At 48.8% G+C, this 12516-nt stretch overlaps 2 protein-coding genes across 15 annotated transcripts in view; one reads left to right on the forward strand and one right to left on the reverse strand.

The window, feature by feature from the left end:
* LOC141122091 (uncharacterized) overlaps positions 1 to 12516 on the forward strand; it is a 531020-nt gene that overhangs the window by 148693 nt on the left and 369811 nt on the right. The window lies entirely within an intron of this gene.
* The window catches only part of LOC141122092 (uncharacterized), a 183146-nt gene that overhangs the window by 70706 nt on the left and 99924 nt on the right, over positions 1 to 12516 (reverse strand). The gene's annotated exons all lie outside the window — the stretch shown is intronic.

The raw sequence follows: 12516 nt of genomic DNA on the forward strand, positions 1-12516 counted from the left end.
GGTCAGTGTTAGGAAAGGGATTTGTTCGATTTCCTAACACAACACGGAGTAATCAGCGAATGCACAGCAGTGCGCCCGCTTTTTTACCCTTTTGGAAGCCTGTTAGAGCCCACGGCCTTAATCATGAAGCCTATTAAAGCCCATGGCTCTAATCATGCGCTTCCAAAGAAACCCCGCCGCTGTAATTCATATGCCCAGGGCACATGAATAGGCGGTGGCAGTGGCAACCATAGATAGATTCATGCATTGCATGAATCTATCTATGTGAGAGAGTGACAGGAGAGGGGGGGGGGCGCTCCTGCGCCCTTTATGGATGCACCACCACTGGTCTCAGGAGATGGGAGACAGTGGTGTGGGACCTCTGAAACTTGTCTTATGTGAACATTTAGGATACCACTGATTACTGAATAATAAGGATGGGCGAACGGTTCCGCCTGAGCATGAGTTCGGGCCGAACATTGGCTGTTCGGAAGTTCTCAGAACAACCGAATTATAGGGTCCTATGGCCGTTTGTTCGGCCCTCCGAATGACCACAATGCACTGCACCACTGCACAGTGCATCAAAAGCTCTGATTGGCTGAAGCAATGAAACCTTCGCCCAATCAGGCCGTAGAGCACTGTCAGAGCCACGATTGGACACTGTCATGATGACTGTATCCAATCATGGCTCATTGCTCTTAATCCCATCCCACATTATAAAAGTATTCTTTCCATAGCAGCCATTTGTAGTATGATAGTGGAATGGAGAGAGATAGAACAGGGCTCTGTTCAGTTCTATTAGACAGTTAGTGTTCTATTCTGATTCTATTGTCAGTGTAGTTTAGTGTGCATCTAGGGATAGATCAAGGTGAGTGTAGTGTGAGCATTCATCTTTACATTAGTGTCAATGTAGGGATAGTTCAGTCAGTGTGAGTGTAGTGACTATTTAACACAGTATATTCTATTGTGTTGCTGCAAGTTTAACGCCATATAGTTTTGTGCATTACTGCAAGTTTAAAACCATATGTTTCATTGCGTTACTGCAAGTTTAACGCTGTATATTTCATTGCGTTACTGCAAGCTTAATGCCATATAGTTCTGTGTGTTACTACAAGTTTAACGCCATATATATCATTGCGTTACTGCAAGTTTAACGCTGTATATTTCATTGCGTTACTGCAAGCTTAATGCCATATAGTTCTGTGTGTTACTACAAGTTTAACGCCATATATATCATTGCGTTACTGCAAGTTTAACGCTGCATATTACATTTCATTACTGCAAGTTTAACGCCATATAGTTCTGTGTGTTACTGCACATTTGACGCAGTATATTGCAGTATATTATAGTGTATCTGTGGAGTGTGTCTGTGTCGTGAATACTCAAATTAAAGTGCACCAACCATCACTTTCCATTGATTAAAGTGCATCCACGTACACATTTCCACATCTTTATTACATTTTGTTAATAAGCACCCCCCATTCCCCCATCATGTCTGGGAGGACAGCAAGCAGAGGCAGACATTCCCATGGCACTGTAAGGGGGCCAGCAGCGTATGTGACCACAGGCAAAGGTTGACGTGGTCAGTCCTTAGACAGGGCATACTTTCCTCTGTTTAGTGATGTTGCCCATGTTATCTAGCCACAGCATGCAGAAGAGGTTGTGGACTGGCTATCTAAACCATCCTCCTCCTCCATCTCCCAAGCAGAGACTGGTGCACAGTCCACTGCAGCTGCCAGAGAGGCTAAACCTGCCTCCTTGACCACAGCTATTCCTGCCATAGCCACAGCATCAGGCATGGAGGAGTCAGCGGAGTTATTTGAACACAGCGTCAGCCACTTGCTCCTTGATGATGCACGGCCATTATCTGATTCAGATGTTGGTCCTGAGGTTGAGGTTGAGAAAGGCAGGAACATGAGCTTACAGAGAAGGAAGAACACTGGTACACAAATTGGCAGTCATGTTCCTCCAGCCGCAGCGTATTGCCAAGTTGTCTCCAGTGGTAATGAGGATGGAGGAGATGATGAGGTCACTGATACAACCTGGGTGTCGTATAGAGCAGAGGAGAAAAATGAGGGTGAGACACAACCCCAACGAGGCAGCCATCATGGAAGAGTAGAGAGCAGCCACCCTGTTCCATCACATTGTGGAGCTGTTATCTCCCAGCCCACTTCCCACAGCTCAGCAGTCTGGGCCTTTTTTAGCGCATGCTCAGCTGATCGCACTGTTACAATTTGCAAACTTTGTGTTAAGCACATCAAGCATGGCAAAAGCACAAGCCATTTGGGTACCACATGCTTGACAAGGCATTTAACCTCCCACCACTCAGCCCATTGACAAGAGCACCTAAAAGCCACACAAAAGGGGTGCAAATCTGTTCCTCCTCGTTACTCCCCTGAGTCTGCCCCCCGCTATACCTCATGACCTCTCAGCAGCTTCCACTGACAGGGATGATGGTATAGTGCAGGTTGTCCCAGGTCCTTGCAGCACATCTGCCAGCACAGGGCTGTAGATAATTTTTTGTTCTGGGGGGGTTCAGCAGCAGGTGCTAAGTAAAAGTCTTTTTAAATGAAATTAATTGTGCCAAAATTATAAAGACTGGAAAAAGTCAAAACGATATGTGTTGCCCCTAGAAAGCAATCACATCCTTAATTGTATTTTATCAGGTCCTTTAGAAAATCAAACCTGGTTTCATTTTTTTCCTTCTTCTAGTATTTATGAACACTGCCCAGTAAGGTTGGCTATTGTCCAGTATTAGTGTCCAAACTGAATAGGTGCAAAGTGAGTGTGCTGCCTACCTACAAGGAGATGGTGCCCTTTGCACCTCCTCAGTAAGGTTGGCTATTATGGTGCAAAGTGCACCATGTGGTGTCAGACAGAGCACTCACTGACTTTTTTAACTTTTACAGATTAAAAAAAAGGGGAATGCTCTGCCTATCACAGGGTGGTGCCCTGTAATAGCCAATCTTACTGGGCAGGTACAAAGGGTATGATCTTGTGGAAGGCAGCACATTCACTGTGTTCACATTGGCTTCATTTTCAATTAATCACAAAATGAAAAAAACAATCAACTGAAAAGTTACCAGCCTTGAATACACTGACTTTTCTTTAGGCTAGGTTCACATTTAAGCGGGTGCGAGGTGGTATGTAATTGCACACCTTCCTGTACTGGCAGAGAAAAAACACACTACTGCTTAGGAGATAGGGGGAGGTGCACTACAACGCGGGAAACCCTCAATCCACGCACGTTTCATGCACCTCATTCAAATCGCACCCCTCTTGCAATCTGCAGTGGGTGTCAGTGCTATCTTAACGTCACCCCAAACAAAGGTTACAAAACACAGTGCGTTTGCCTACACTAGATCCCATTCACAAAATGACCATGCGAACCGGTTGCAGTGTGGTTCCAAAACTGGTCCATGCATGACTTTGGTGTGATTTGAGTCCATTCAAAATGAATGGGCCTTGATTGCACCGCAATCAACACAGTAAGCCTGGTTCACACTATAGTTTTCATGTAAATCGCACAGGAACTGCATCGCTTTCCTGTGAAATTCACATGCGATTCTGTTGAATGGTCTGAATCACACCACATTGCACCAACGAAGTTGCAGGTACCTTTTTTTGAAAACCAACCATGCGATCTGGTTCAGACAATCACTGCGTTTGTGACCTTCTTTTGGGGAGTTGTTAACTTTGAATTGACACCTGCAGCATATCAAAAATACAGTGTGATTGCAATGCAGTGCGGGAAATGCACAGGGATCACAGTGTTTCTTGCACCACATATGCAGGGATGGACTGGCCATCTGGACTACTGGGAGTTTCCCGGTGGGCCGAATGGCTCAGTCGGCCGGTTTCAGCGGCTGCCTATTGTGTCTACGATTTACCCATCAATCGCCGACAGCTGGCGTCTGACGGGTAGATCGAGATGCATGCAGAGTAGCGCAGGCAGCCTCTGTAGTAAGTTCTCTCTCATGTCATGCTGCCAGCGGCCCCTCCTCCTCCTCTCTTCTCGTTTATCTCCAGTAGCTTGTGACATCATCTGGGATGGAAAAGAAGAGGAGGGGCCGCCGGGGGGGAGCAGCAGCAGCGTGACATGAGAGAACTTACTACAGAGGCTGCCTGCGCTACTCTGCATATGAAGAAAACAAGTAAACGCTGTGTCCTGATTGTACCCTATGAGCCCTGAATGTGCCCTGAATGTACCCCATGTGCCCTGATTGTACCCTATGAGCCCTGAATGTGCCCTGATTGTACCCTATGAGCCCTGATTGTACCCTATGAGCCCTGAATGTGCCCTGATTGTACCCTATGAGCCCTGATTGTACCCTATGAGCCCTGAATGTGCCCTGATTGTACCCTATGAGCCCTGAATGTGCCCTGATTGTACCCTATGTGCCCTGAATGTACCCCATGTGCCCTGATTGTACCCTATGAGCCCTGAATGTGCCCTGATGAACCCTGAATGTACCCCATGTGCCCTGAATGTGCCCTGATGTACCCCATGTGCCCTGATGAACCCTGAATGTACCCCATGTGCCCTGAATGTGCCCTGATGTACCCCATGTGCCCTGATGAACCCTGAATGTACCCCATGTGCCCTGAATGTGCCCTGATGTACCCCATGTGCCCTGAATGTGCCCTGATGTGCCCCGATGTACCCCATGTGCCTGATGTGCCCTGAATGTACCCTGATGTACCCTATGTGCCTGATGTGCCCTGAATGTGCCCTGAATGTGCCCTGAATGTACCCTGATGTACCCCATGTGCCTGATGTTCCCTGAATATACCCTGATGTACCCTATGTGTCTGATGTGCCCTGAATGTGCCCTGATGTACCCCATGTGCCTGATGTGCCCTGAATGTGCCCTGAATGTACCCTGATGCACCCCATGTGCCTGATGTGCCCTGAATGTGCCCTGATGTACCCTATGTGCCTGATGTTTCCTGAATGTGCCCTGATGTACCCTGATGTACCCTATGTGCCTGATGTTCCCTGAATGTACCCTGATGTACCCTATGTGCCTGATGTGCCCTGAATGTGCCCTGATGTACCCTATGTGTCTGATGTGCCCTGAATGTGCCCTGATGTACCCTATGTGTCTGATGTGCCCTGAATGTGCCCTGAATGTACCCTGATGTACCCCATGTGCCTGATGTTCCCTGAATGTACCCTGATGTACCCTATGTGTCTGATGTGCCCTGAATGTGCCCTAAATGTACCCTGATGTACCCTATGCGCCTGATGTGCCCTGAATGTACCCTGATGTACCCTATGTGTCTGATGTGCCCTGAATGTGCCCTGAATGTACCCTGATGTGCCCTGAATGTACCCTGATGTACCCTATGTGTCTGATGTGCCCTGAATGTACCCTGATGTACCCTATGTGCCTGATGTGCCCTGAATGTGCCCTGATGTACCCTGATGTACCCGATGTGCCTGATGTGCCCTGAATGTGCCCTGATGTACCCCATGTGCCTGATGTACCCTGATGTACCCCATGTGCCTGATGTGCCCTGATGTACCCTGATGTACCCCATGTGCCTGATGTGCCCTGAATGTACCCTGATGTACCCTATGTGTCTGATGTGCCCTGAATGTGCCCCGAATGTACCCTGATGTACCCCATGTGCCTGATGTTCCCTGAATGTACCCTGATGTACCCTATGTGTCTGATGTGCCCTAAATGTACCCTGATGTTCCCCAATGTGCCTGATGTGCCCTGAATGTACCCTGATGTACCCTATGTGTCTGATGTGCCCTGAATGTACCCTGATGTACCCCATGTGCCTGATGTGCCCTGAATGTACCCTGATGTACCCTATGTGTCTGATGTGCCCTGAATGTGCCCTGAATGTACCCTGATGTACCCCATGTGCCTGATGTGCCCTGAATGTACCCTGATGTACCCTATGTGCCTGATGTGCCCTGAATGTGCCCTGATGTACCCTGATGTACCCCATGTGCCTGATGTGCCCTGAATGTGCCCTGATGTACCCTGATGTACCCTATGTGCCTGATGTGCCCTGAATGTGCCCTGATGTACCCTGATGTACCCCATGTGCCTGATGTGCCCTGAATGTGCCCTGATGTACCCTGATGTACCCCATGTGCCTGATGTGCCCTGAATGTGCCCTGATGTACCCTGATGTACCCCATGTGCCTGATGTGCCCTGAATGTGCCCTGATGTACACTGATGTACCCTGATGTACCCTATGTGCCTGATGTTCCCTGAATGTACCCTAATGTACCCTATGTGCCTGATGTGCCCTGAATGTGCCCTGATGTACCCTGATGTACCCCATGTGCCTGATGTTCCCTGAATGTACCCTGATGTACCCTATGTGTCTGATGTGCCCTGAATGTACCCTGATGTACCCCATGTGCCTGATGTGCCCTGAATGTGCCCTGATGTACCCTGATGTACCCCATGTGCCTGATGTGCCCTGAATGTACCCTGATGTACCCCATGTGCCTGATGTGCCCTGAATGTACCCTGATGTACCCCATGTGCCTGATGTGCCCTGAATGTACCCTGATGTACCCCATGTGCTTGATGTGCCCTGAATGTACCCTGATGTACCCCATGTGCCTGATGTGCCCTGAATGTACCCTGATGTACCCCATGTGCTTGATGTGCCCTGATGTACCCTGATGTACCCTATGTGCCTGATGTTCCCTGAATGTACCCTGATGTACCCTATGTGCCTGATGTGCCCTGAATGTACCCTGATGTACCCTATGTGCCTGATGTGCCCTGAATGTGCCCTGATGTACCCTGATGTACCGAATGTGCCCTGAATGTGCCTTGATGTACCCCATGTGCCCTGATGTACCCCATGTGCTTGATGTGCCCTGAATGTGCCCCATGTGCCCTGATGTGCCCAAAAATGCCCTGATGTGCCCTGATGTGCCCCATGTACCCTCATGTGCCCCATGTACCCTGATGTGCTGTACCCTGATGTGCTGTGTTCTGTTGCCCTGATGTGCGCTGTGCCCCGATGTGTGATGTACCCTGATGTGCTTGTACCCTGATGTGCCCTGATGTTCCCTGAATGTGCCCTGATGTTCCCTGAATGTGCCCTGATGTACCCCATGTGCCTGATGTGCCCGATGTGCCCTGATGTACCCCATGTGCCTGATGTGTCCTGAATGTGCCCCATGTGCCCTGATGTGCCCCATGTACCCTCATGTACTCTGATGTGCCCCATGTACCCTGATGTGCTGTACCCTGATGTGCTGTGTTCTGTTCCCCCGATGTGCGCTGTGCCCCGATGTGTGCTGTGTCCCGATGTGCTGTGCCCTGGGCCAGTCTGGATAAAGTCCAGGGCCACATTTTTGTCCCAGTCCAGCCCTGCACATATGTATGAACCAGGGGTAAAACGGGGCCAAGGCATGCCACTGAGGGCAGCAGAAAGTCCAGTCTGGCTCTGGCATTGGCAGACATGTTGTGGTGTCATCTGCTGAATCAGTAAAATGGTGAGCACCACAACAAGCTTGCCGGTGCCAGGCTGGACTGTCAGTAAAACAAGCAATAGAAAACTCAGTTTAGCCTCAGTCAACTGTCAGTAACACGAGCAATGCAAAATTTAGCCCAGCCAGCCTCAATCACATACTTTGCCAGTTGCCACACAGAATCACAGACTCACGGTTACCTAGTATGAACAGCAGAATGCCAGCAGCAGCACAGCAGTCTGAGCAGTGGTAAGTCTAAAGACACTCTCTGAGACTCTCTGAAACTAGGGAAGAAGAGAAAGAGGGACATACCTGGACAGGACAGCAGCAGTTCATCCATGTGGGGGGCTAAACAGTACTTTACAACCCCCACAACCACTGGCCATGGTTGTGGGGATGAGGCCCTTGTCCTCATCAACATGGGGACAAGGTGTTTTGGGGGCTACCCCAAAGCACCCTCCCAATGTTGAGGGCATGTGGCCTGGTACGGTTCAGGAGGGGGGGCGCTCTCTCGTCCCCCCATCTTTTCCTGCGGCCTGCCAGGTTGCGTGCTCGGATAAGGGTCTGGTATGGATTTTTGGGGGGACTCCACGCCGTTTTTTTTTTGTTTTTTTGGCGCGGGGTTCCCCTTAAAATCTGTACCAGACCTGAAGGGTCTGGTATGGAATTTAGGGGGACCCCCACGTCATTTTTTTTTTACATTTTGGCCGGGGTTCCCCTTAATATCCATACCAGACCTGAAGGGCCTGGTATGGAATTTAGGGGGACCCCCACGTAATTTTTTTTAAAATTTTGGTTCGGGGTTCCCCTGTGGGGAATTCCCATGCCGTTTTTATCAATGAACTTCTATGTGTATTGTCGGACCGGCAATGCAATAGCCGCGAGTAGTTTTAAATACCGTATATACACGAGTATAAGTCGTTCCGAGTATAAGTCGAGGCCCTAATTTACCACAAAAAAATGGGAAAAACTTATTAACCCGAGTATAAGACGAGGGTGAGAAATGCACAGCTACTTTAAGTGGAAAAGAGGGTCAACAATGCCCATTTGAAGCATCACTGTGCCCATTTGCATGCCTCACTGTGCCCATTTGCAGCCATAGGTCCCCTGAACTTCAAACTCGGTAGTTAAGGGTTCCTAGATGCCCCCTAGCTGCAGCCAAAATTTGGGGTCTCTGAACCCAAAGGGTCCTGAAATGACATTGCTGCAGATGGACACAGTTGACCAAATTTGGGGCCCCGTATCTCGGGGCCACTTAGTGCTAAGAACCCCAAATTTGGCGTGCAAACCCAGTGGAACTAGCACCATAAAATTTCCAAAGCTGGGGTTTCTAGCACCAAGTGGCCTCGAGATACAGGGCCCCAAAAATCAGTTCAGAAAATGTCAAGCACTTTTCTGCAGCAGAGAATGACATTTTCTGAACCAGTTTTGGGGCCCCGTATCTCAGGGGCACTTGGTGCTAGGAACCCCAGCTTTGGATATGTTGTGGTACCAGGTCCACTGGGTTGGCATACCAAATTTGGGGTTTCTAGCATCAAGTGGCCCTGAGATACGGGGCCCCAAAGTCGGTTTGGAAAATGAAATTTTTTGCTGCAGAAAAGTGCTTGACTCGAGTATAAGTCGAGGGGGGCACTTTCAGCACAAAAAAATGTGCTGAAAAACTCGACTTATACTCGAGTATATACGGTAGCTTTTTTCCTTCGAAATGTCATTTTGCTGTCAGACTGTTCTAAACACAGGAAACATGCGCCCCTTTACAGGCATACTATAGACACCCCTCAGCTACAAAATTTAAAGGGATATTACACTTTTATTGTTTGACTTTAAACTTTATTAAAATCACTGCTCCTGAAAAAACTGCAGTTTTTAAAACTTTTTTTTGTATTGATCCATGTCCCCTGGGGCAGGACCCAGGTCCCCAAACACTTTTTATGACAATAACTTGCATATAAGCCTTTAAAATTAGCACTTTTGATTATTCATGTTCGTGTCCCATAAACTTTAATGGTGTTCGCGTGTTCGAGCGAACTTTTTTCCTGTTCGCATGTTCTGGTGCGAACCGAACAGGGGGGTGTTTGGCTCATCCCTACTCCATACCCTCCTCTGCTGAATTGTCCTATGAACCACAAGTACCCCCTACTGTAAGTGTTCAAGTGGCTATTCAATGAGTCAGGCTAAAAGGTGCCATGCAGTGCTTCAACTGGTGTGTCTATGGGACAGGAACCACACCAGAACAGAGATTCTGGCAGCTCTGCATTAGCAGGCTCAGAGGTGGTTCACACCACACCAGCTGGAGCCAGGAATGGTGGTGTGTGATAATGGCACAAACCTCCTGTCCACCCTTAGACAGGGAAAGTTGACACATGTGCCATGCCTAGCACATGTCCTCAATTTGGTGGTGCGGCATTTCCTAAATAGGTACCCAGGGTTGGAATATCTGCTAAAGCAGGCCAGAAGAGTCTGTAGCCATTTCAGGTGGTCATACATAGCCAGTGCTCGGCTGGCTGAAATTCAGTGGGAATTTCACCTGCCAGTAAGCCGCCTGATTTGTGACATGCCCACCAGGTGGAACTCGACTTTGTCAATGCTGCAGCGGCTGCACATGCAGCAAAGGGCCTTCAACAAGTACCTGTGTGAGTATGGCACAGCGACAGGCTCAGGCCGACTCGGCTTTTTTTCCCCATGCCAATAGCTGCTCAAAAAGGATGCATGCACTGTACTGTCACCATTTGAGGAGGCCACAAGGATGGTGAGCCGTGACAATGCATGCATCAGTGGCACAATCCCTGTTGTGTTCCTGCTGGAGCAGACTCTGCATGGCATTTTGGACGCATTTGAGGCAGAGCAGTGGGAGGAAGAGGAGGACTTCCTTTCCTCTTAAGACCCACTTTATGCAGGCACCATTGTTCCTATGCCACAGAACACACATGAAGAGAAGGAGGAGGAGGATTCTGGCAGTTTTGGAGGCATTGAAGCAGAGGAAAACATACAGCAAACAGTAAGAGATGGCTTTCCATCCACAGAAACTTTGGGAGTAGTACATGGCTGGGAGAAGACCGTTCCGGATACTATAATCCTCAATGACCCCGAGGAGTCTGCTTCTCATGCTCTGCAAATTTGTGGTGCATAGGCTCCCTCATGCTTCAAAACTATTGGTTGGCAACCCTCCTTGACTACTGTTACAAGGGGAAAGTCTCAGAACTCATCCTGTCCCCACAGAAAGTGCAGAAGATGAAATCTCTTGAGGACACCTTCAAGAGGAGTTTATCTAATGCTTTTCCTGACTTTGTTAGGTTACAATGTCATGGAAAATGTAATTTTGAGGCTTTTGTTGGTCAAGAGAGGAGTGGTGGAGAAGACGAGGACTACATTTTTTAGTCCTCACCGCCCAGGGATGTCGGCTTCCACATAGCATCGACAGCGTCTGCGTCACACAGTGGATGATTATCTAGGGGCGAAAACAGAGATGGAGAGCTTTCCAGGCGACAATCCACTCTGGCTTAATGGGTCATGAGAATAGACCACTGGCCAGAACATGCATTTGAGCTGCTTCGCTGCCCTGCATCCAGCGTGCTTTCCGAATGGGCATTCAGTTCTGCTGGAGGTTTTGTTACTGATAATAGAACACGTCTGTCAACAGACTCGGTGGGCTGTCTGGCAATTATCATAATGAATCAGTCCCGGATTACCAGCAGCTATGAAGCCCCTGATGCCGATGTCGCAGATTAACTGTTTTTGGGATGTGGATTTTCTGCAGAACTTCTAGGCTGCCTAGCGTTGTGGGTGTTGATTTCATCTGGAAGACGTTTTATGGTGTAGGTTGTATGGGCACAATCAACACCCGAAGAAAGACCAATTTTTCTGTGCCTGTTTGACAGGTGTATATCATTGCAACTTTTGACAGCAAGGCCAATTCTTGCTCTCATCAAGAGTACCTCTATGGGGTTACGGTGTGAAGGCGCCAACGACACCCAAAGACCAGTTTTTCTGCACCTGTTACTTCTATCTAAAGTCTGTTGAAGAGACACCAAAATTTATCCAAAACAATCTCTAATCTTTTTCCAGTGCATTACATTGTGGTCTCATCATACACACTGGCTCCCCAAGCCGTTGCTTACAAAATAAAGAAAGCTTGCAGGGAAAACTTTTTTCATTGATACATGTCCCCCAGGGTAGTACTCAGACCCCCATAACAATTGTATGCCCAATTACTTGCATATAAGCCTTCAAAATGGGCACTTTTGATTTTTCACGTTCAGGTCCCATAGTCTTCAATGGGGTTCGTTATTCAGTTCCGAACTTTTGAGAAAGTTCTGGTGCGCACCGAACAGTGGCAGTGCCACTCACATACACTACAGTAGCGGCGCCTATCAGAATGGAGTAGTGGGCTTAGTGACAGCTGGATCCTGGGCTGGAGGAGGCACTGAGGCAGGGTTTGAAATTGTTCCTCCCACTGGCAGTCTGGCAGGCTTGTGTGGTTGGATGCAGAGAAGAGCCCCGGGCCCGGTGAGTGAAACACTGTCACTGATATTGTATTACTGACTGTATATAGTGTATATAGAGTGATCTGTGTACTGAGCACATGGCCTGAATGTAAGGGTCCCTCCCCCCTTTCCCCCCCTCAGGGTGCACTTATGGGCACTGGTGAGGCTGCGCTGATGGGCACTGGTGAGCCTGTGCTGATGGACACTAGTGAGGCTGTGCTGATGGAGACTGGTGAGGCTGTGCTGATGGGCACTGGTGAGGCTGTGCTGATGGGCACTGGTGAGGCTGTGCTGATGGATACTGGTGAGGCTGCATTGATGGGTGATGGTAAGGCTGTGCTGATGGACACTAGTGAGGCTGTGCTGATGGATACTGGTGAGGCTGCATTGATGGGTGATGGTAAGGCTGTGCTGATGGACACTAGTGAGGCTGTGCTGATGGAGACTGGTGAGGCTGCATTGATGAGTGATGGTGAGGCTGTGCTGATGGACACTAGTGAGGCTGTGCTGATGGAGACTGGTGAGGCTGCATTGATGGGTGATGGTAAGGCTGTGCTGATGGACACTAGTGAGGCTGTGCTGATGGAGACTGG

This window comes from Aquarana catesbeiana, unplaced genomic scaffold (genome assembly GCF_042186555.1).
Source record: "Aquarana catesbeiana isolate 2022-GZ unplaced genomic scaffold, ASM4218655v1 unanchor240, whole genome shotgun sequence".
Taxonomy (NCBI): domain Eukaryota; kingdom Metazoa; phylum Chordata; class Amphibia; order Anura; family Ranidae; genus Aquarana; species Aquarana catesbeiana.